The 24,596-nt window shown below is 52.2% G+C and overlaps 1 long non-coding RNA gene across 2 annotated transcripts in view; it reads right to left on the reverse strand.

The window, feature by feature from the left end:
* The window catches only part of LOC146808700 (uncharacterized), a 346,330-nt gene that overhangs the window by 304,729 nt on the left and 17,005 nt on the right, over positions 1 to 24,596 (reverse strand). For both annotated transcript variants that reach the window (XR_014965485.1, XR_014965484.1), the window contains exon 3: positions 17,750 to 17,872. This is a non-coding gene — a long non-coding RNA (uncharacterized LOC146808700). The remainder of the gene's footprint in view (positions 1 to 17,749; positions 17,873 to 24,596) is intronic.

A 24,596-nucleotide genomic window follows, 5' to 3' on the forward strand; every position in this document is an offset into this window, starting at 1 on the left:
ACAGACAAATAACTTCCCCCCCACAGACAGATACCACACAAGGAGATGAGTTAGCGTTCTTTATAAGCACTTCTTAAGGTACGATGAAAAGGTACAAGGAGGTCTGGACTCAGGGGTCCCCTCGATTCAAGTCTCTCAAGATGGGAAAAGGGGGTAGCGGGATAGTCTGGTTACCAGTCTGGTAGTTGAGGTGGTATGGTGGGTAGCTCACAATCCTCGAGCTTGGTGGTCTAGCTGGTACGGGCCGCGGCAGCGCCAGCAGGTCCCAGTGAAGATGGTCGATACACGGTCCGCGGCAGCGCCAGCAGGTCCCAGTGAAGATGGTCGTTACAACGGGCCGCGGCAGCGCCAGCAGGTCCCGACGAGGATGGATGTTGCAGAAGGCCGCGGCAGCGCCAGCAGGCAGGTCGATAGTTCACAAGATAGTGCTACGGCAGCGCCAGTAGTCCGTCAAGGCTGAGTTCTCTCGGTGTCTCTCGACTCCAGGATACAACTGCCTTCCTGCTCCGGAGCTGCTCCAGTTATAGGGCAGGTGCCCTTTGATGTCCGGACCCTCGCACTTGGAGGTCGGAGGGTCCGGGATGAAGGTGTCCAGACACCCAGCGGGGGGGTGGAGCCGGTGCCTGGGGGAGCTGGAGGCGATCGTCACCTGGCGGGGGAGAGTCCTTGGCGCTTCGTTCTCCCATTGACCTGCCAAGTGGTCCGCTCACCTCCTGGGTGGATGGTGGTGCCGGGATGTCGGGGCCGGCCAGGCCCAGGGTTAGGGTCGGGGGGAGGCCACGCGGCCTCGTGGCGCAGGGCCCAAGATGGCGGCTTGACCCGGCCGAGGGAGCCGGTGGTGGCTTGGGCCCGTGATACATGGAGGTCCGAGGGCAGGAGTTCCGTCGGGAGACGGGGTGCGGGTGATTCTCGTGGGTCCCGCCTGGTGGGCCGGGGCTTGGGCCCTGTCATGCGGGGAGGGAGCAAGCCCTTCGTGTGGCCTGTCCAACATGCGTCCCCCCCAGCTGAAGGCGGGGAGAGTCACCCATCTTCTTGGGGACTCTCCTCGTCGAGGCGGAAGAAGCGGGACAGGCCATCTGCGTTGGCGTGGTCTTGGCCCGGTCGGTGCTCCACGGTGAAGTCCATTCCCTGCAGGGAGATGGACCAGCGCAATAGTTTTGGGTTTTCCCCCCGCATCTGCATCAGCCACTGCAGGGGTCTATGGTCGGTTTGTACCCGGAAGTGGGTACCGAAGAGATAGGGCCGGAGCTTTTTGAGGGCCCACACCACTGCGAAGGCCTCCCTCTCGATTGTGCTCCAGCGCTGTTCTCGGGCCAGGAGACGTCGGCTGATGAAGGCCACCGGCTGGTCATGACCCTCGGGGTTCACTTGGGAAAGAACCGCTCCGATGCCGTGGTCGGAGGCGTCTGTCTGTACTACGAATTCCCGACTGTAATCGGGGGCCTGGAGCACAGGGGCGGTGCACAGGGCGGCCTTCAGCTTTTCGAAGGCCGCTTGACAATCGGGGGTCCAGTTAATCCGCTTCGGTTGGTTCTTGGACGTGAGACCCGTGAGGGGCCCCACAATGCTGCCGTAGTCCCTCACGAACCGCCGGTAGTAGCCAGTGAGCCCCAAGAAGGCTCGGACTTCGGTCTGGGTGACGGGGGGCTGCCAGGACTGGATGGCAGCAATCTTCAGTTGCAGTGGGGCCACCAGGCCGCTCCCCACCTGGTGCCCCAGGTAGGTCACGGACCCTTGACCAATTTGGCATTTGCCGGCCTTAATCGTGAGGCCGGCCCGCTGGAGGGCCTGTAGGACCTCCTGGAGGTGGAGGAGGTGGTCGGACCAGTGGCGGCTGTATACAGCGATATCGTCCAGGTAGGCAGCGCTGAACTCTTCGAGCCCCGCCAAGACCTGGTTCACAAGACGTTGAAATGTAGCGGGGGCGTTCTTCATGCCGAAGGGCATGACCTTGAAGTGGTAGTGGCCATCGGGGGTAGAGAAGGCGGATCGTTCTTGAGCCCGGGGTGTGAGACCGATCTGCCAGTAGCCCGCTGTTAGGTCGAAGATACTGAGGTAGCGGGCGGTCCCCAGCCGGTCGATCAATTCATCCGCTCTGGGGATAGGATGAGCGTCTGTTCGGGTGACAGCGTTCAAGCCCCGGTAGTCGACGCAGAATCTCAGTTCAGGTGTGGTGCCGGGGGCAGCGGCTTTGGGGACCAATACAACCGGGCTGGCCCAGGGACTGTCCGAGGGCTCGATGACCCCGATCGTGAGCATTTTGGCCACTTCCTCTTGTATGCAGGCCCGTACCCGATCTGGTACGCGGTAGACCCGGTGTCGGATAGGGGGACTGTCCCCGGTGTCCACGTCGTGCAAGCACCAAGGGGTGACCCCGGGAGTGAGGGAGAACAGTGAAGCGAACCGCAGCAGGAGGTCCCGGCAGCCCTGGCGTTGCTCTGGGGTGAGGGCATCGGAGAGCCGGACCCCGTCCACGGAACCGTCGTTCTCCTGAGTCTTCAGGAGATCCGGGAGGGGTTCGGAGTCCTCCTCTGCTCCACTGTCTGTAGCCATCAGGAGGCTGAGTTCTGAGCGCACAAAGTGTGGTTTGAGTCTGTTGGTGTGGAGGACCCGAAGGGGGTTCCGGGGGGTCCCCATGTCGATGAGGTAAGTGACGGGGCTTTTGCGCTCGACCACCTTGAAGGGCCCCGTCCACTTATCTTGCAAGGCACATGGTTCGGTGGGGGACATCACCCACACTTGTTGTCCAGGTTCGAACTCGACGGAGGAGGCATTGTGATCATACCATCTCTTCATGTCTTCCTGGCTGGCCTCGAGGTTCGCCTTGGCCATCTCCCTGAAGCGCCGGGTCTGATTACGTAGGGCCAGGAGGTACTTGAAGACGTCTGGAGGGGTCTTTAGGGGGGCCATCTCCCAACCTTCTTTGACTAGGCTGAGGGGCCCTCGCACAGGGTGCCCGTACAGGAGTTCGAAAGGGCTAAAACCGAGGGACTTCTGGGGAACTTCTCGGTAGGCGAAGAGGAGGCACGGGAGTAGTACAGCCCACTGGCGACGGAGGGGCTCTTCCAACCCCCCAATCATCCCCTTGAGAGTGCGGTTGAATCGCTCCACTAGTCCGTTCCCTTGGGGGTGATAGGGGGTCGTGAATCGGTAGGTGACCCCGCACTGTTGCCAGAGGGACTTCATGTATTTGGAGATGAAGTTCGTGCCTCGGTCGCTGACGACTTCTCGGGGGAAGCCCACTCGGGAGAAGATCCCCATTAGGGCCCGGCCAACCACCGGAGCTGTTACAGTTCGTAGAGGCACCGCCTCGGGGTAGCGGGTGGCGTGATCCACCAGTACCAGGATGAACCTATGTCCTTGTGCCGTGCGGGGGTCCAGGGGCCCCACAATGTCTATTCCTACCCTCTCGAACGGGGTGGTGACCACTGGGAAGGGTTGTAGAGGGGCCTTCAGCTTACGGCCACTCTTCCCGCTGGCCTGGCACGTGGGGCAGGACCGGCAGTGGTTCAGGACGTCGTTCCGCATCTTCGGCCAGAAAAAGTGGGTCACTAGGCGACTGTAAGTTTTGTCTTGGCCCAGGTGTCCAGCCAGGGGGACATCGTGGGCCAGGTTGAGCAGGAAGTCTCTGAAGCGGAGAGGTACCACCAGTACTCGACCGGCCCCTAGCTCTGCGATTCTCTGTTCGCTGTATAGCAGGTCGTTCTCCCAGTAGACCCAGTGAGTTCCGGTGGAGTCCCCTGCGCTCTGGGCGCTGGCTTGTTGGCGGAGTCCCTCGAGGGAGGGGCAGGTCTTTTGCTCCTGGCGGAACTGTTCTTGGGTGGGCCCCCCTTCTTGACGCCACTGAGCCAGGCCGGGGACGTCCTGGGGTGGCGCGTCCCCTTCGGTCGTTGGTTCCGGGGGGTTGGCCTCGTCGTTGTCTTCTACTGGGGCGACCGGGGGCGGAGGTGCTGGCCATTCCGGTTCTTCTGGTCGGGGAACGGCACGGGCGGCCATGGACCGGGTGGTTACGCAGGCCCAGTCCGGGAGGCCCAGCATCCCCAGGTGCTCTCTTCTCTCGACGGTGGCCCACGGGGAACTCTCAAGGTCATTCCCCAGGAGGCAGTCCACGGGGGCATCATCCCGGACCGTCACTTTCAACAGGCCGGAGACCCCTCCCCATTCGAAGGGGACGCAGGCCATTTGACACAGACTTTCGGAATTGTCGGCTGAGCGGACGGGGCAGAGAATGTTCGGCAGGATCTGCTCGGGTTTCACCAGGTGACAGCGGACGGCCGTCACACTGGCGCCTGTGTCACGTAAGGCCTCGGCCCGATGCCCATTAATGGTCACCCACTGACCGTATTTCCTGGTGTTGGCGGGTAGGGGAGCCCGCGGGACTATGTCTTTTCCCCCTAGGCACGCTAGAACCATGGCGGCCGGTTCCCACTCTTGCTGGGCCGGCTCATACTCTTCCTGTTCCTCTGATAGTCGTTCTTCCCCCAGGGCGGCGGCAGCTACCTGGCGGGGCTTGGGTGTTTGGTTCTGCGGGCAGCTCGGGTCATTGGCGTAATGGCCGACTCGCTGGCATCGGTGGCACGTGACATTGGCTCGGAACCCTGGACGCATCGGGGGGTTTCCCCGGCCGGCCGGGGGCGGGGTGCTGGCCACGGGTGTTGCCGGGAGGGTGTCTCTCCCTCGCCCCTGGCCTCCTCCTCCTCCCCGAGGACGGTGCTGGCCTTGGTTGCTTCGGTTCTGCTCGTGCGGTCCCCTCCGGCCCACTCGGGTGCTCTCCCATCGGTCAGCTTCAGCGGCGAGCTGCCGGGGGTCGGTCAATTTACTGTCGAGGAGGTGCTGCCTGAGCTCGATGAAGCAGTTGTTCAACAGGTGTTCCCATACCATAAGGTTAAAGAGTTGTTCGTAGGTCGTTACATGGCTCCCCTTGATCCAACCCTCGAAGGCTCGGCTGAAATAGTTTACGTACTCCACCCAAGTTGTACCCGGGATCCGGGTGCAATCTCTGAACCTCTGGCGGTACATCTCGGGTGTGAGGCCGTAGCGGGTGAGGAGGGCAGCCTTCATGTGGTCGTAGGACGACATTTGGTGATCTGGGAGCTGCAACAGGGCATCGCGACCTTCGTTGACGAACCTCCCCCATAGTCCAGCTCCCCAATCACTCCGGTCGATCCGGTGGGAGGTCATGGCGATCTCGTAGGCTTTGAACCATTGCTGTATGTCGTCTTCTCGGACATACTCTCGGACAACATCCTTGGGGATGTGGACTTTTTCTCGGTTGCCCCTGGGGTGTGCGGTCGCTCAGGCACCCCTTCCGCCAGTTTGCGCTCGTGTTCGAGTGTTATTCTTTTTTCCTCAAGCTCTCTCTGTCTCTGTTTTTCTTCTCGTTCCTCTCGGAGCCACAGATGCTCTAGATTTAGTTTCTGCTCGGCTAACTTTAGTTCACCGTCCATCTTGAGTCGTGCCATTTCCAACTCGTGTAGTCTGGTCCTTTCTCTTTCCTGGATCTCCTCCTGCGAGAGGCCCGTTCCCCGCTCCTCGGGAGCCGTGGCGTTCCCCTCTGGTGCGACACTGTTTTGGTCGGAGGATCCGGTGATCCCAGTTTCTGCCCACGACTCAAGGGCGCGCTTCAAATCATCTTTGGTACTCAGGCCGGTGGTAGCAATGCCTAGTTCCATGCAGAATTGTTTAAGTTCGCGGTGGCTATATTCTTCCAACTTATCCATTTGGAACTTTTCAGTGGAACCGCTATCTTTGGCTGACATCGTGGTTTTGTCGTGGGGTGAGCTACTCTCTGTACGATTACGCGTTGATTCGGATCGCGCCGCTGGCCACCAATGTTAGACGGACCGGGAGGGTCGGCCGAGGACAAGGGGAGAGGTCTCCGGGGAGAGCCGTCTCCAGCGATCGTACAGACAAATAACTTCCCCCTCACAGACAGATACCACACAAGGAGATGAGTTAGCGTTCTTTATAAGCACTTCTTAAGGTACGATGAAAAGGTACAAGGAGGTCTGGACTCAGGGGTCCCCTCGATTCAAGTCTCTCAAGATGGGAAAAGGGGGTAGCGGGATAGTCTGGTTACCAGTCTGGTAGTTGAGGTGGTATGGTGGGTAGCTCACAATCCTCGAGCTTGGTGGTCTAGCTGGTACGGGCCGCGGCAGCGCCAGCAGGTCCCAGTGAAGATGGTCGATACACGGTCCGCGGCAGCGCCAGCAGGTCCCAGTGAAGATGGTCGTTACAACGGGCCGCGGCAGCGCCAGCAGGTCCCGACGAGGATGGATGTTGCAGAAGGCCGCGGCTGCGCCAGCAGGCAGGTCGATAGTTCACAAGATAGGGCTACGGCAGTGCCAGTAGTCCGTCAAGGCTGAGTTCTCTCGGTGTCTCTCGACTCCAGGATACAACTGCCTTCCTGCTCCGGAGCTGCTCCAGTTATAGGGCAGGTGCCCTTTGATGTCCGGACACTCGCACTTGGAGGTCGGAGGGTCCGGGATGAAGGTGTCCAGACACCCAGCGGGGGGGTGGAGCCGGTGCCTGGGGGAGCTGGAGGCGATCGTCACCTGGCGGGGGAGAGTCCTTGGCGCTTCGTTCTCCCATTGACCTGCCAAGTGGTCCGCTCACCTCCTGGGTGGATGGTGGTGCCGGGATGTCGGGGCCGGCCAGGCCCAGGGTTAGGGTCGGGTGGAGGCCACGCGGCCTCGTGGCGCAGGGCCCAAGATGGCGGCTTGACCCGGCCGAGGGAGCCGGTGGTGGCTTGGGCCCGTGATACATGGAGGTCCGAGGGCAGGAGTTCCGTCGGGAGACGGGGTGCGGGTGATTCTCGTGGGTCCCGCCTGGTGGGCCGGGGCTTGGGCCCTGTCATGCGGGGAGGGAGCAAGCCCTTCGTGTGGCCTGTCCAACAGGAGGGCAGCCTTCATGTGGTCGTAGGACGACATCTGGTGATCTGGGAGCTGCAATAGGGCATCGCGGCCTTCGTTGACGAACCTCCCCGATAGTCCGGCTCCCCAATCACTCCGGTCGATCCGGTGGGAGGTCATGGCGATCTCGTAGGCTTTGAACCACTGTTGTATGTCGTCCTCTCGGACATATTCTCGGACAACATCCTTGGGGATGTGGACTTTTCTCTCGGTTGCTCCCGGGGTGTGCGGTCGCTCAGGCACCCCCGGTTCTTTATTCTGTTTCCGGAGTTCTATTTCCGCCAGTTTGCGCTCGTGTTCGAGTGTTATTCTTTTTTCCTCGAGCTCTCTCTGTCTCTGTTTTTCTTCTCGCTCTTCTCGGAGCCGCAGATGTTCTAGATTTAGTTTCTGCTCGGCTAACTTTAGTTCACCGTCCATCTTGAGTCGTGCCATTTCCAACTCATGTAATCTGGTTCTTTCTCTTTCTTGGATCTCCTCCTGCGAGAGGCCCGTTCCCCGCTCCTCGGGAGCCGTGGCGTTCCCCTCTGGTGCGACACTGTTTTGGTCGGGGGATCCGGTGACCCCAGTTTCCGCCCACGACTCAAGGGCGCGCTTTAAATCGTCTTTGGTACTCAGGCCGGTGGTAGCAATGCCTAGTTCCATGCAGAATTGTTTAAGTTCGCGGTGGCTATATTCTTCCAACTTATCCATTTGGAACTTTTCAGTGGAACTGCTATCTTTGGCTGACATCGTGGTTTTGTCGTGGGGTGAGCTACTCTCTGTACGATTACGCGTTGATTCGGATCGCGCCGCTGGCCACCAATGTTAGACGGACCGGGAGGGTCGGCCGAGGACAAGGGGAGAGGTCTCCGGGGAGAGCCGTCTCCAGCGATCGTACAGATAAATAACTTCCCCCCCCCACAGACAGACACCACACAAGGAGAAGATTTAGCGTTCTTTATAGGCAATTTCTTACGGTACGATGGAAGGTACAAGGAGGTCTGGACTCAGGGGTCCCCTCGATTCAAGTCTCTCAAGATGGGGAAAGGGGGTAGCGGGACAGTCTGGTAGTTGAGGTGGTACGGTGGATAGCTCACAATCCTCGAGCTCGGTGTTCTAGCTGGGACGGGCCGCGGCAGCGCCAGCAGGTCCCGGTGGAGATGGTTGATACACGGTCCGCGGCAGCGCCAGCAGGTCCCGGAGAGATGGTCGATGCACGGTCCGCGGCAGCGCCAGCAGGTCCCGGTGAGGATGGTCGTAAAAACGGGCCGCGGCAGCGCCAGCAGGTCCCGACGAGGATGGATGTTGCAGAAGGCCGCGGCAGCGCCAGCAGGCAGGACGATAGTTCACAAGATAGGGCTACGGCAGCGCCAGTAGTCCGTCAAGGCTGAGTTCTCTCGGTGTCTCTCGACTCCAGGATACAACTGCCGTCCTGCTCCGGAGCTGCCCTAGTTATAGGTCTGGCGCCCTTTGATGTCCGGACCCTCGCACTTGGAGGTCGGAGGGTCCGGGATGAAGGGGTCCAGACACCCAGCAGGGGGTGGAGCCAGCGCCTGGGGGAGCTGGAGGCGATCGGCACCTGGCGGGGGAGAGCCCTTGACGCTTCGTTCTCCCATTGACCTGCCAAGTGGTCCGCTCACCTCCTGGGTGGATGGTGGTGCCGGGATGCCGGGGCCGGCCAGGCCCAGGGTTAGGGTCGGGGGGAGGCCACGCGGCCTCGTGGCGCAGGGCCCAAGATGGCGGCTTGATCCGGCCGGGGGAGCCGGTGGTGGCTCGGTCCCGTGATACATGGAGGTCCGGGGGCAGGAGTTCCGTCGGGAGACGGAGTGCGGGTGATTCGTGTGGGTCACGCCTGGCGGGCCGGGGCTTAGGCCCTGTCATGCGGGGAGGGAGCAAGCCCTTCGTGTGGCCTGTCCAACACACCTCTAAAAGTGACAAGCCCAAGGACATGAAACAGAAAGTGAAGGGCCAGTCTAAAAAGTCCTTTTATGGGGGTCGTGGAGGGGGTTGGAAGCAGGGCAAGAGGTCAATGTTCAATGGAACCTCTAGGCTATTCAATGCGGGCTCCTGCTCTTGGGGGAAAGCATGCAGGTTCACACACAACTGCAGCAAGGGTGGGGCTGCCCACCCTGCCTCCTCCTGCTCCAAGCAAGACAGCCTGACCCAGCCCCCGGCCAGGCACGACAAGTAATCTTTGCACTTTCCATGTCCCCAACCCGCTATCCCTTCCCCAGATTTCTCCTGACAGCGATACAGACCGCCCTGGGGTCCCCGGGGGTGGATCAAAATTCCTCTCTCTGGCTGTGGGTCCTTCCCCCATCAGTATCGCCAACCTCCTGCCCCTGATCCATGGGTATCCCAACATCGAAGATGGATCGCTCCTCGCAGAGGGCTTTGTGGAGGGTTTTAGAATTCCGTACCTAGGCCCCCTAGTGACCAGGGACGCGGAGAACCTCAAATCGGCTAGAGACCATCCTGAGATCGTGTTGGCTAAAATAAAAAAGGAGGCAGCCCTGGGGAGGGTGGCGGGCCCTTTTAACCTGCCCCCCCTTCCGCACTTTGTAAATTCACCACAGGGGGTCGTGCCCAAGAAAGAGCCGGGGTCCTTTCGGCTGATCCAGCACCTGTCGTACCCAGAGGGGGACTCTGTGAACTCGTGGTTGGAAGAAGGGAGGTGTTCTGTGTCCTACTGATCCCTCGACCTGCCGGTAGATATGGTCAGGAGGGCGGGGAAGGAAGCCTGGTTGGCTAAGTCAGACATTGAGTCGGCCGGTCCACCCCGACAGCCAACACCTCCTGGGCTTCAAATGGCAGGGCAAAGTTTTCTATGACAGGTGCATGCCCATGGGCTGCTCAGCTTCTTGAGCATACTTCGAGGTGTTCAGCTCGTTCCTTCAATGGGTGCTAATGAGTAAGTTCAGGGTTGAGGGAGTGACACACTACCTTGATGACTTCTTGTTTATCGGGAGGGCTGACACGCAGGAGTGCATGAGAGCCTTGCAGTGCTTTCAAGACTTGGCTAAACACCTAGGGGTGCCATTAGCACCTGGCAAGACTGAATGCCCGGCGCAAGTACTGACTTTCTTAGGCATCGAGTTGGACACGGTCAAGGGTGAGTCCAGACTCCCTGCTGATAAGGTACAGGCGCTGCGCCAGGACATGCAGGCATTGCTGGGGAAAGACAAGGCCACTCTGGGTGACATCCAATGCCTTTTGGGCAAACTAAACTTTGCAGCTGGGGTCATTCCGGTGGGGAGGGTGTTTGCTCGTAGACTGGCTAGGGCAACATCTATGGTCAAGAAGAAACACCACTGGGGCTGCCTGGAGTCAGGTTTGAAGCACGACCTAGCCATGTGGGGGGACTTCCTCTCGCAGTTCAACGTGACGGTGATCTGGCAGGAACTCTGGGTGGAAAGTCAGGAGCTGTGCCTATTCACGGATGCCTCGGGCAGGGAGGGCTTTGGGGTTATCCTAGGCGAGGACTGGTGTGCTCAGGGGTGGCCCAATGCTTTGCGCAGGCACCACATCAATGCAAACATCACTGTACTGGAGCTTTTCCCTATCGTCATTGCACTACACCTTTGGCCGGAGACCCTGTCAGACAGGAAGGTCCTATTCTGGTCGGACAACATGGCGTTAGTCCAGGCCATCAATGGGCAAACAGTCAGGTGCCAGTTGGTCCTCTGCCTGCTTAGGGAGCTGGTCAGGGCTTGCCTGCGATGTAATGTGGAATGCAGGGCTAGACACATTGAAGGGGTAAAGAATGTGGCAGCTGATGCTCTTTCTCGTTTTCAGTGGCTCCGCTTCAGGGAGGCCTGGCCGCGGGTGAGAGCACAGATGACACCCTTCCCGGCGCACCTTTGGAGGATCCTGCAGTGGACCAATGACTAAGAACCATGGGGGAGAGAGCACTGGCTCCAGGTACCAGGAAGCGCTATGGGGAACACTTGGCCACTTTCAAATCCGTGTCCCACACCCTGGGTATCGCTTCTGCACCAATTGAGGGTAGAGTACGGGCATTTGTGGTGTGGGCCAGCGAGCATGGGAGGATCCGCTCATGGGTTTGCGGCCACCTGGCGGCCGTAAGCCACGATGCAAAGTTTTCTGGGGGGACGGACCCTACCAAATCTTTCGCCATAAGGGCACCTCTCAAGGGGTGGGCGAGGGACGAGCCTAGGGCCCCGGACAATAGAGCCCCCATCGATTTTAACATCATCATGGGCATGCTGGGGGTACTGGATGGGGTCACCTACTCCAAGTATGAGGCTACCCTCTTCACGGCTGCCTTTTGATTGGCTTTCTTTGGCGCCTTCCGCATTAGTGAGCTGGTGGCTTGGTCCAAGACAGACAGTTTGGGGGACACCTTGGGCATCCTAGATGTGTCCCTCTCTGATTCCTTGTCCATCCGCCTCCGGAGATCCAAGACTGACCAGACGGGGCGGGGGGTGGATGTGGTCCTCAAGCCCCTCGGGGACCCGCGATTTTGCCCGGTCCACTGGGTCAGGGAATACTTGATGTGCCGTCCCCCTGCCCCCGGCTACTTACTGATGCACGTGGACCAGGGGCCCTGACCAGGTATCAGATGGAAAGGATTATCAGGGCTAGTTTGTCCAGAGCAGGCTTGGCCCAGCCCGATAAGAGATACTCCAGCCACTCATTCAGGATCGGGCGGCAACGGCTGCTTTCACGGCAGGTCTAGAGCCAGGGAGTGTGAAGAAGTTGGGGCGGTGGGAGTCGCACTGCTACAAACGATACGTTCGCCCGTGATGTACCTTATCATTTATTGTTTGCAGTGTTGATTTTCTTATTTGTGTGTTTGACAAGATTAAATGTCTAGAGAGTGAACCCTTGTCTCTTGTTTTACTAGGGCGACCGGTATGGGTGATCGGGCATTCATATATTTCCAGGGTGGCTCAGTGGGCGGCGCACCGGAATTGGATGCGGCACTTCCCACAGACACATTTTGAGTGGATTGGTTTCCCGGGCATGAGATGGAGCTGGCTCAGGAACAAACTGAGACAGAGACTGGCGGCGCAAGGGACAGCACCCAACATTTTAGTGATTCACCGGGGGGGGGAATGACCTCATCGCCATGGGTAGAAGGCTTCTCCTGCAGACCATGAAAAGTGACTTAGGCGAGATTTGCAAGCGCGTAGGGCAGTGCGACGTTCTCTGGTCAGAGATAATCCCATGCAGAAACTTGCGGGGGGCCAAATCGGGCGAGGCGGTTGAGCATTCAAGGAAGCGACTCAATGGGGCAATGCGCAAGTTCACTGACCAGAGGGGCCTAGGCTTCATCAGACACGAGATGATCCAAGAGAACTTGAAGGGTTACTTTGAGGATGATGGAGTTCACCTATCGCCAGTAGGCATGGACCTTTTCCTGTTAGACCTAAGCGAGGTACTAGAGATGAGAGGTTGCAGGTAGACTATAGCTGTGGTGGGGGCCCTGGCGGTGACGGGGGCCACCTCCAGAGCTGTGGCGGAGTTACAGGGCGATCTGGAAGCAGGCCGGTACCAAGGGTACCTCTGCGCGGCACCAGAGGGGGTGCCAGAGCCAAATCCGAGGAGCCTCCTGGGAGGGTCCTGGAAGCCGTGTCGGCGCCCCGCTAGTCCATCGTGACCGTTGGTAACTTCTATTCACGCCCCGGGAAGGGGCGTGAGTAGAAGTTACCAACGGTCACGTGATCCTGTAAGAGAATCACTTGGACGGCAGCAAAGGCGGGGTTCGCCCCAGTGCTGCCCGGCTCATCAGGCGGCCCAGTTGGTTGCCTGCCCTTGGATCGCCTGTAAGATAACCCACCATTAAATAACGGTGTATGTAATAAACCTGCAGCAATTGTACCCAATCAAACAGTCTGTGTTGTGTGTTAATTATTGGGTAATGTATTTTGGTTGGAGGGGTGGACAGAGGGGTGCCAATGGCGATACTATGTGCGGCTGTCCTTCCAGGCGCAGGGGATGCAGGGCTGACTCCCTCTTCTGCATCAAGACCGCGACAGCTGCCACATCTGTCTCCGGATAGTAATCGACGCCACATCTGTCTCCGGATTGTAATCAACAGCACTCCTGCAATCTTCCTTTACTGTCAGATTGCCGCTAGGGTCACTGATGTAATTGTGTCTGATGGGTCAGGAGTCAGGACAGGTCATTTGTTTATTTTTGTTTTCAATGCTAGACCTGCAGTGTGCCGGCAGGTGTGTACAGTTTTATATAGCGCAAACTCGACCCCAAGGTATTGGAGCGCTTACCATGGACACCAGTTACCTTACACAAGGGCACGGGCAGATTACATTATTTACTCAGCATAACAGGATGTTGAGCGGACGCTGAGACTCGAATCTGGTTCCACAGCTCCAAAGTCGGTAGCTCTGGCCGTTAAGCCACACTAGACCTCATCCACGGAGCGTTCACCTGCCTGTTACAGTCTGAGCGGCCTTGCCTGGGCGCTTCGGAGATATGCAGATTACACGGTAACACCAGGGACGGTGCGTTTTCCCTGCATAGAGGCGCCCTGTCTGCAGATTCCTCACCTGCATATAAACAAGGCCGGAAGTTGTGCGGCCGCGCCCTGCCGACCCCAGTCATTACTCACGCTCAGCTTGCTTACAGGAATGCTAGTTTTGTGTTTGGAGCGTGACTTATCTTCCCTCAGGGCACGCGAAGGGTGTGTTCGGGAGTTTTTCATCATCATGTCGAGCAGGGAAACACAAACTAAAGAGCAGAAAAGGGCTTTAATGTCAAAGACACACTTAACTCATCACTTGGGGCCAGTGTTGTACCACAGAAGAGTGGAAGGGAAACTCGTTCATAATGGCCAGAAAAGACATCACAATATGCCATGGGGATGAAACACAAGCACTATTTATCTGCCTGATAATAAAATCCGCATTGTCCTCAACACCAAAGCTCATTTACTGTATACCTACTATACATTACAGAGTTTATCGACCTCCTAAGGTCTCTGCTGGCCTTCCTTACCATAGCCTTTTTTTTTTTTTACATTTTAGTAATAGCTCTCATCACAAAACAACCCTGTTTTATTGTTCTGAGGGTTCGAACGGGCATGCTCACATTCCAACCCATGCCTTTCAGCAGGTTACATCAGGCACCTGACCAGCTGAGCTAGCTTACTTCTTCATAGCTCCGAGTAAAATCAAAATATTTCAGCAGCCGGATGTGTGATCTTGGGTGTACATACTCCCAAACTAAGCTATTGTGAGCTCTTTAGTATAATACATGTTGCTGAACTGCTGTGGGGGATTTTATTGTGCAGCTAACATCCAGAGGTCTTCTTAGAGCCATAGGGGCCTGTTAGGATAGCGGGCGGACAAGTCTGCCCGCCACCCTAGCGGTGCAGAGACCGGCCGCCAGTGGTGCGGCAGTCCGGCACCTGCAATTAGGATGCCACCGCCACCGTGGCATCCTCTATTCCCAGCATTGTGGCGGGCGGTGCTCACTGCACGGCCCGCCACAATGCTGGGAATGCACTGTGTGCATTGTCATGCACAAGGTGACAGGCACCGCGCGGTGCCTGCCACCTTGTCCATGACAATGTACCGGGGTACCATAGGTACCCCACCATGTGCACCCCGCACCCCCAATACCCTGGGGGCCCACAATGGGCCCCCAAAGAAAAAAACGCATGCCTTTCCATGGCGGAGTCTTTGGCGGGCAGATCACCACCGCCATACGGGCAGTGGCGAACCGCCCGCTATGCTAATCACCGCCTTAGAGTGCAGCAAAACTGCAGTCTGGTGTGTATTACGATGACTAACAGCAGCTTTTAAAAAACTGAACCAAGCGATATTCAGAAAAGAATGGCCAATTTCATTTGCAAGTACATTAGGACACGTCAAAGGCTGGTAAATCCATTGGGCCCGATTCACAGAACAAACTTAAGACAAAATCCTAAACTTAGTACCATTTTGGTATTCACAGAATGCACTTACTACTTCTGGTATTCACAGAATGAACTTACTACTTTTGCGATTCACAGAATAAACTTACTACTTTTGCTATTCACAGAATGGATTTACGACTCCTAACTTTACGTCCGCACTCGGGCTATAAATTCCGGCCCGGAGGCGGAGCTTCCGGGCCGGAGGCGGAGCTTCCGGCCCGGAGGTGGGGATTCCGGCCGGTGGCAGATCTCCGCCACTGGCCGGAATCCCCCACCTCCGGGCCGGAAGCTCCGCCTCCGGCCCGGAAGCCCCGCCTCCGGGCCGGAAGCTCCGGCGGACGTAAAGTTAGGAGTCGTAAATCCATTCTGTGAATAGCAAAAGTAGTAAGTTTATTCTGTGAATCGCAAAAGTAGTAAGTTCATTCTGTGAATACCAGAAGTAGTAAGTGCATTCTGTGAATACCAAAATGGTACTAAGTTTAGGATTTTGTCTTAAGTTTGTTCTGTGAATCGGGCCCACAATTTCCAAGTACGGGCGCGAGAAATTATTGACGTATAGGTTTATGAAATTTGCAAAAGCAAGTAAAGTTCAACAAAGTTTGCACAGAAAATACGTTGCACGGGTAACCACATACTAAAGGTGAACTGATCAAACCTTTGGGAAAGAAAAGTTGATAGTGAACAATACCCAGAAAAATTATAAAAATCTCTCAGGAGTCAATTACCATAAATATGTTTAAATCCATTTCAGATGCCCCTTGTAGCCCACATTCCCTGTGAAGGGAGTCAAATTGTGATCAATTTGTGACCTATCTAATGAACATTAATTATTCAGGTCTTAATGCAACCCCCTGCAATCCCTTATTTTGTGAATCCTATTAGCACAATAGGTTGGCTCGCAAAATAATTTGCTGGTCACAAAAAGTCAGAGCACAAATTAATTGACAGTTTTTTGCGACCAGTACAATAGTACATCTGGCCTTATTATCTTTGCTGGAAGATATGTGCAAAGAGGGTGTTACTCAGGCTAGTGACTCCCCAGAGTGGGCTGCCACATTCTTTAATTTATATAGAAAAGAGGCAAGTTGAGATTATGTGCTGATTTGTCTTTTCTAAAGAGGAAAATTCTTCTGGATCAACATCCGCTTCTCAAGATCAAGGATACATGTGCAGCAAGGGGGTAGACATGTTTATACGTTTGAACTTTGGGCGGCATATTATCAGATATAGTTATCAGCGGATTGTCAACATATGTACACCTTTGTGACCCCTGATGGTGTCTTGTGCCATCTACACAGGTCATTTGTTTTGGGTTCTGGCTTCATGTTCCAAGAGATTGAAGAATAGTCTCTCCTGGAACATGGAGGGTGATGCAACATTTCACAACAACATATTTATTTTTGAAAGAGCACAACATCAGATTAATAAGGAATATTTGGAAATTAGTCAGAGCTTATTATTATTTGTCGGCTTTTATAGATGAAAAAATAGTAAATAAGTGAAATCCTGTAAGGAAAGCTCCCCTTCTGACAATTGTTCAAAGGCGCGGATACTCCCTTGGGTGCCCATCAATTGCCGAAGGTCCTTTGCAGCCCTTGTCTATGGAGTTCTTGGGACCATTTCGTATTCTTAGGTCACATTGTAAATATTTGATCTTTATTGAAGATTATTGTTCTAAATAGGTTGAGTGAGGGTTTATTAAAGAACTCATTATGGAAAGTGTGTTGGAATTTCTAAGAGAGTGTTTTTTCAGTGAAGGATTTCCTATGTCTGTTACCACGGACGATGGGGCGGAGTTCAATTCTGTGAAAATGTATGAGTTTAGGGGTATTGTTCACAAATCCACTCCCTTGTATTCTGCCAAAGCTAATGGTTTTGATGAAATTGTTAAGAGGGTTTTGTCTGAGGAAATTGAAATGACTGTAGTCAAAGGCTGCTGGGTCAAACCTTTATTGAAGGAAAGATGTGGACTGGAATGTGATAACTGGGCTCTTGCTTTCGAGAGTCTGTGAAGCAGCCTGAGGAATGCTCTTCTCTTCAAGGCTGTCTTCAGTCTTGTTGCAGGGATTCTGCGACATCACAGAGCTATGCTGCAGAGCATCAAACGTTAGTCGGCACGGCCTGAGGAATCATACCTCCTTAATACCCAAGACCCCGGACCGACTACCTATAGTGTCTCACCCGCCCTCCTATTCATTCACAGAGGAACAAGTAATTAGACACCCCAGAACACAACACTCCCGACCCTCTCAGGAATCGCAGTCACAGGACACACCCTTTTGCTCTCACACTCGTACTTGTCCAAATTAAGATCTGACAGAGACACGAGAAAAGTATCAAATATTAATTTCAACTATTGTGCTCCAGTTTGCAGTATACGTGCCACAGTAAGTAAGAAGATGCCTAACACAGATACGGTCAGCGTAGCAAGGAGTCTATAAATCATAAAAGGAGCTGTCATTATATACAACAGGGTAAACTAAGCCCCTCCCCTTCTACAGAAGCAAAGTGATTATATATCAAAATATCTCTGGGTGTTTGCAGCAGAAACCGCACCTTAGCTTGCACTCATAAATGTTCTACATTTCAGGTGTAGTCGCGATATCGTCTGTGTATTTGCCGGCATTGGATACCTATATGTCGGGAAAGAGGCAATTTCTTCTGTACAATGTATAAAATACAGTATGACTGTTCACTTTAGTAATAACCGGGTGCCTCCTGTGCTGCTGCTCAGGTCCGGACCGGTACTGGCCCCCCACCGCCAGAACGACTTGACACCAGAAGCTGACAGATGGCCAGCAATCCGTAGTTTCTTGAACGGTGGATTACCGGCAGCAGACTCACCGGTGTGCCATCCATGGATCCCTTCGTGCAGTGTGACGAAAAACCCATTCCAAAGTGACCACCGGTCCATTCAAAACTCATTCAAGGGAGGAGGGAATCAACAAGCTCTTACCTGGCTCCTGCCTGCAGCGGCGTTTCTTCCCTCGACATTCAGCCAGTCTACTGTTCCTGACGGACTCCTGTTCCTTCACTCCCCTTCCGGTTCCCTGGCGAAACTCATCCTCCGGCTCTCTTCCTGAAAAGAAACAGACACCAAGAGCAGGTTACCTGATAAGGCTGAGAAAAATATCGTGCATGTGTTTATCCTAGGCACAACAGTAAGAAGAAAGTTAATTTACACTTGGAGCTTAGATAACTCAGCAATCTACAATTGCGGTAGGCTTAAATGCATTTAAAGTAACTTCTAAAGATGTGCAGAGAATATTTAAAGGGGCTCAGCTTGGATTAATTGCAAAACCTTTGAACTTCATTTCCTGCATTCTGTTTCAAGGACACATTTGTTTCCGGCTCTGTTTGTCAAGATCAAGATAACCAAGACTATCATATTTACTGGAGTGACGATTAAATCTGGTCTTATAAACAAGTGGAAACAGTTTTAAGTCTGTCATAGAGGACATTTATTATCGCATTAAAAGAAAGTGATGTAACTGTTTTTCTGCCCTCCTACCGGTGTTTGAGTGGAATCCGGCTGTGGGTTCTGACACCTGCCAACGTTTTTCCTGGACGTGCCCTTTGCTGCTGTTCGCTGCAGGACCGCTCAAACCACCCTATGAAGTTCATCTCCCAGGGTGCAACGCGGCCTCGCACAGCTGCTCTGGGACCCACTGACGAGGGGGAGGCACTGCTCCACCTTAGCGCATAAAGCGCAGCCTCTACACCCGGGATGCCGGGGACGTGCCGGGCGAAGCCCGGGCCAAGGGCGGGCCCTTTTGAGCCCGTCCGAGAGTGATCGAGGCTGGGCTGGGCCGTTCCCCTGATAAGTTGGGTTACGTGAATCTACACGATAAAAGTTTGGGCATTGGGGTATTGTTGTTGAATTTTGGAGCTTTGCCTAGGGGTTTTGGAAAGAGTGAAGGTCTGGGCTTATAGTACTAGTATAGTAGTAGGGAGTGTGTGTTATTTTGACCCACTTGAATAATCATTCTTGTACTACTCCCATATAGAGGAGGCATAGCCATAATTTAGCATGGGGACAGTACTTCTCCATCTACAAGGCCTAACACTCGCCAGAAAGCCACTATGCGTAGGCCCATTGTGAAACCGACTGCCATTGATAAAATGTTACGGCAGGCAATTGGGGCGGTCTCAAATGAGATAGAACACACTGAAAGACGGCTGTCTCTGACGCCTAGGATTCCAAACTCCCTAATAACCTTGGAAATCAAAGATCTTGACTCCTCTCAAATAGCAAATCCTTCGACCACTCCTGATTTCAGGCCCTCACCTGAAAAAGTAATTCCTGGAAACTCAAATAAACATGATACGGGGGGAAAATCAGGAAAGGTGGCCAGAAGAAACAAAAAGCCCATAAAGGGGGGAAGCAAGTGAATAGCCCTTCGAGAATAACATCAAAGACCCAGACAGAGGGCTACAATACTGGTGGAAATGACTTAGCTGCAGTGGAGCCCCCAATGTGGGCTTCAAATTTGGCTAAAGAACTTAAAACCCATTTTGAAATCCTAGTACGATCTGAGCTAGAGGTGGTTAAGAGCCAAATTGAGAAGATTACATCGCTGGTTGATATATGGGGGAGTAAAATAGCTAGTATTTCTAACATCTTGGATAACTTTAAAATTTCTGACCAGACTCCCACACATCAAAGCAATCACACGATTGTACCTGCCTCCACTGCCCTCCCAGCTTCTAAAATCTTAATGGAACCTAGGCCCCCTACTCAACAAACTGTAGATCCAGTTGTGTTACATCATGGGGTATCTAAGGAGGGGGACCTTGCCTGTGGCCCTATGACCGTGCCAACAATCTTAGGACCGCAAGTGGAACAAAACCCTTCCAGTAATTGTAGAAGTGATCCTGGGAATAATCGGCAATAAAACCCAGTCAGACATGCATCGATCTACCCTCGGCCTCGACCCCCTACACTGTTATTCTATCTGGAGTACCAGAGCTAGAAAAAGGTAGAGGGGAGACGCATTCAGAATTAAAAAATAAAGTTACTTTTTGGCTAAATAAACATAGACCGCTCCCACCCCTAATACAGTGTGAAATTCTATTCGTTAGGCGGGTTAGTTGGCTGGGACAGAGGCGGAAAGATATTTCAGGGGATTGTGTCCTGATTAATTTTAGGGACACTTGGGTGGTTCAATACATTTTGAATTGGGGTAAATCCGGGGAGATTAGCGGCATTCAGACCCTCTCTCTGGGTTATTTTTATCCCCCCTGTCCCCTGATTGAAAGAATGGGAGGAGTTTACAAAAAATGGGAAATGAGAGCCCAGACTGGTAACCTGCCAAATATGGGCCGAGATTCTGAAATAATCCCGTTCTTTAATATTCCAGTCAGTAACAGATACAGCAGTTTAGATCTAGTCGACTGGATCCTTCAGCTTTAATAATTGAAGATATAGATACACAGCCAGTTGTACCCCAAAATTCTGATAGCTCTGAGGTTGGGGACCACCCTCTAAGGAATACTCTTGACTTTGTAGTGGCTCCTGGAAGCTCGGCTGCTCCGCTAAAAAGACCTGGGGAGGCTATGGGAAAAGAACAGGAAAGGGAGAGGATCCTGTGCCAGGTGCTACAGCAGGAGCTGGAACCCCCACTCATACAGATTGATAAAATAAAAGACCCGCAGAGTACAAGGGTCCTATCTTGGAATATAGCAGGTCTTACTTCCAAGCTGGAACTCCCTGATTAGGGGGAATACATTGATACACATGAGCTTTGTCTCTTCCAAGAGACGTGGTCTACTGAACCACTGTATAGGATAGGATATGCCGCATATTGTATTCCAGCCTTGCAGGGCCTAGAGGGAGACCCTCTGGGGGCCCTTGCATTTCGGAGGCCACTCATTTGGGCTGTACAATTAAAGTTCTAGATACGGAATCTCCGGACATCCAGTGCATTCTCCTTTCTTTTTATGATATATTTAAGTTGGCTATTATCAATGTATATTCTCGCCCAGTGAGGTTGGGGCAAACTTCACAGACCATTGATACATTGGCCTTTTTTCTTCTTACCCTACCAGAATCTGTCCATACAATAGTTGGGGGGGATTTCAATTGTCACTTCAAACCTCTTAATGGTTTAAATGTCAATATTACAAGTGAAGAAGACTCTGTGCGGTCAATTCCGGACTGCAATATCTACCCAACAAGGGGGTGGACCTCGCTTGTTCTTCAAGTCACTTCACTTACCCTTACTTATTCGCTAAGGGCCTGTAATGGTAGATTTCCCTCAGACAGTCCGGGAAACCCAACTTTTAATAAATTGGGGCAGGCTTCCATAATTGATTATATTTTGGTAGATGTTGAGAATTGGTCTAGAACCAAGGATTTTGTGGTCTATCCACGATGTGAAAGTGACCACAATCCACTGGTAATTGTGATAGCCTACCTCAAACTCATGAGAGACCAGGGTCTGTCACTTCAACCTCCCCCAAACCTAATTGCAATAGAAGGGGGTAGAAGAGTACCCTGGGGGAGTTTTGCTACATCTAATAAAAAAAATGGCCTCTTTGTACACACAATCCATTCCTTATTTAGAAACTGCCTTTTGTGTGTCCGAAAATCATCAAGGCCAGGAATCCTTGTTGATGATAAATGTGAATCATCGGGACATGTTTTTAAAGTTGGCAGAGTTTTTTTTATAATCATGGAAATAATAACAATTACGATCCTATTCCTAAACACCCTTGGTTTAATAAAGCGTGTAGGGAAGCAAAACGTACACTAGTAATTGGGGTTAAGAATAAGGACCCTATACGTACCAGAATTGACAGGTCGCACTATAAAAATACCATTGCTGAAGCAAAAGCAGCTTGGGAGAAAGAAAAATGGGAAGCAATTAAGATAGCTTTGGACACTAGAGATATGAGAGGCTTTTGGAATTTGGTTAAAACTGGCCACTCCGAAGGCAACTCAGCTATTGAACCAAACTTGGCGGAAGAAGTGTGGAGATCACATTTTAAAGTTTTATATTCAATGCCTCTAGATGAAGCTGCAGCACATGGGTCAGTAGACATAGATCAAATTCCCCCAAATATCGACCCACCACTTTGTACAATTTTGGAAGTTAATATGGCGCTGGGCAAACTACTTCCTAATAAGGCACCGGGTTTGGACAGAATTCCTGGTGACCTGTTCAGAAATTATTTAACGCCATCATTCAGGGTATGGCACTCCCTTCGACTTGGGCTGGTGCGGAAATTATCCCAATTTTAAAAAAAGGCTCCCCACTAAACCCAGCAAACTATCGGCCAATAAGCCTTATTGATGGTTCACAAAAGATATTTGCTCGTGTTCTCCTGGGGCGATTGCAATCTTGGATGGACGAGATGAATGTTTTAACCCCGCTACAAGCGGGATTTAGGTCTAAAACCTCGACCATCGATCAGATTTTTAGATTGCAATTAATCCACTGGAAAACAGTAATTCTGGATGGGGGTAGCCTTTATTTAACCTTTGTGGACCTTAAGTCCTTATGGTTCGGCGTGACCAGTTATGGGGTCTTCTCTATGATATGGGTGCACCGGTCTACTTTTGCCAATTATTGAAGCGCCTACATGAAGGCACGTATGCGAGGGTAAGATACGGTAAGAAAGGAGAACTGACTGCTCCTTTTCCTGTGGAGAAGGGGGTTAGGCAGGGATGCGTGTTAGCGCCAACCCTTTTTTCCCTCTTTTTAAATGGCTTAATTGAGACCCTCTTGGCAGTAAAGGATATAGATTCACCAAGGCTAGCTAATCGTAAAATACCGGCCTTAATGTTTGCTGATGACACGCTGCTCTTGTCTAAATCATCAATGGGTATGCGGCGTGTATTGGATGAGTTTAGTGCATTCTGCAGGAATAGGAATTTGGAGATAAATGTTCAGAAAACTAAATATATGGTTTTCCACACCAAAACTATTAATTGTCCGCATCCCCAAATGGAGGGTAGGTCCCTAGAGAGAGTATCCATAGTTGACTACCTGGGTATTACACTTAATGACAAGATGGATTGGGGGACTCAAATTAAGAAGGCCAATCTGAAATTAACACAGTCAATGGGTGGTGTATTGAAAGTTTACAAAAACTGCACCCAGAAAGTGGTTGGTCCCCCGGCAGAAATCTATAAAATCCAAGCGAGGGGAGCCTCTTTATATGGAGCTGAACTCTGGGGACATAGCAGATCTTATACTCTGTCGGTTACAGAGAATATTTTTATTAGGCAGTTGCTGGGACTACCAAGAAGTACGCCCCTAATCCCATTGAAGATGGACTTGGGTATTGGCCCTATTGCTGATTTAATTGCCCTGCGTCCTCTCCTTTTTTGGCATCGCATATGGAGCACGCCTGAGTTGGTCAGCTATAGGGAGGAATTGAGGGATATTATGTCCATACTGGGAGCAGCCAACTTACCATGGCTGTCTTACGTTAGGAATTTATGCCACTCTATGGGGTGGGCAAATATGTGGCTTACTCCGGAAGAGACATGTCCCAGTATCCTGAAAAAGTCCCTAGTCCTTGCTTTTAAAGAACACAAATTAGCCTTGTTGACCCAGAGTACAAATTCATGCTGTCTGACATCAAGGATTTTGGATCTTAAGCAGCATTACAAACTAGAATTGGCCCTGGACAGCACCCTACCGTTCATGGCTAAAATGTTGTATTTACAATCTAGGCACGGCACGTTACCGCTCCATGCATTCACGAATAGATGGAAGGGTGCAACCAAGGCCGATTGCCCTGGTTGCTCTGACTCCGAAGAAACGGAACTCCACGTAACGCTCTTTTGTCCTGCTTATATTAGGCCCAGATCGAAGTGGATCCCCCAACGTTTTCGGAACCTTGGGCTTAGAAACTATGTCGAGGTCTTTAGGCTACTTAAATATGAAATTTGTAGTCGCTACCTCGAAATTTTTATTTGCGATGTGGTGCATACGTGGAGGTAACTTAAAGGGGAAAGAGCTGGGGCGTATCTAGATGCTGCTTATTTGCTAATAAAGTAACTGTCCTATGTTCCATATAGCCCCATCTAGAGAACTGTAATAAAATATTTATTCAGGTAAAACAATATTAATGTTTTTCTTTTAATTTAAAAAAAAAATAACCTGGTTTTAATATTTTTATAAATCCCACAAAGGTGACCTGAAATATTCTGATAATTATGTATGCCATTCCTGGGGGGTCGGGTAGATTAGGTGGCGATAGCCAATATTATAATAAGAATGTTTTATACTATCCTTTATTAATCCATTGATGGTTTGAATATTTCTACTCGACTTCATCACTTTTGTAAGAATAATCAATTATATTTTACGGATTGTAATATGTATTGTGCTTTTATGTCTGTACTGCCGAAATAAAGGTTTTTGGGACTTTGAATACCCAATAATACAAACAAGTGATACACAGGTTCAGCAATATTTTTTAAGAACCTAATCGTGATACTTAGAACACACCACAAAGACCAGCGATTTATAGTCAAGAACTGAAAATTGTATTCTATGTCCAGTTCAACATAACCCCTTTTTATGTTATCCATTTCATGTAGTATATGTACAGCACTTTTTCCACCTATTACCACAAGTCTCCTTTCTTGCACTTCAATCACCTTTTTGTTGTGTATTTTATTGTTTTATTGACAGCCTTTTGCAATAATAAGTATTCATACAATACAATACAATTTTCAGTTGTTGACTATAAATCGCTGGTCTTTGTGGTGTGTTCCAAGTATTACGATTAGGTTTTTGAAAAATATTGTTGAACCTGTGTATCACTTGTTTGTATTATTGGTTATT

Source organism: Triturus cristatus, chromosome 7 (genome assembly GCF_964204655.1).
Source record: "Triturus cristatus chromosome 7, aTriCri1.1, whole genome shotgun sequence".
NCBI classification, from domain to species: domain Eukaryota; kingdom Metazoa; phylum Chordata; class Amphibia; order Caudata; family Salamandridae; genus Triturus; species Triturus cristatus.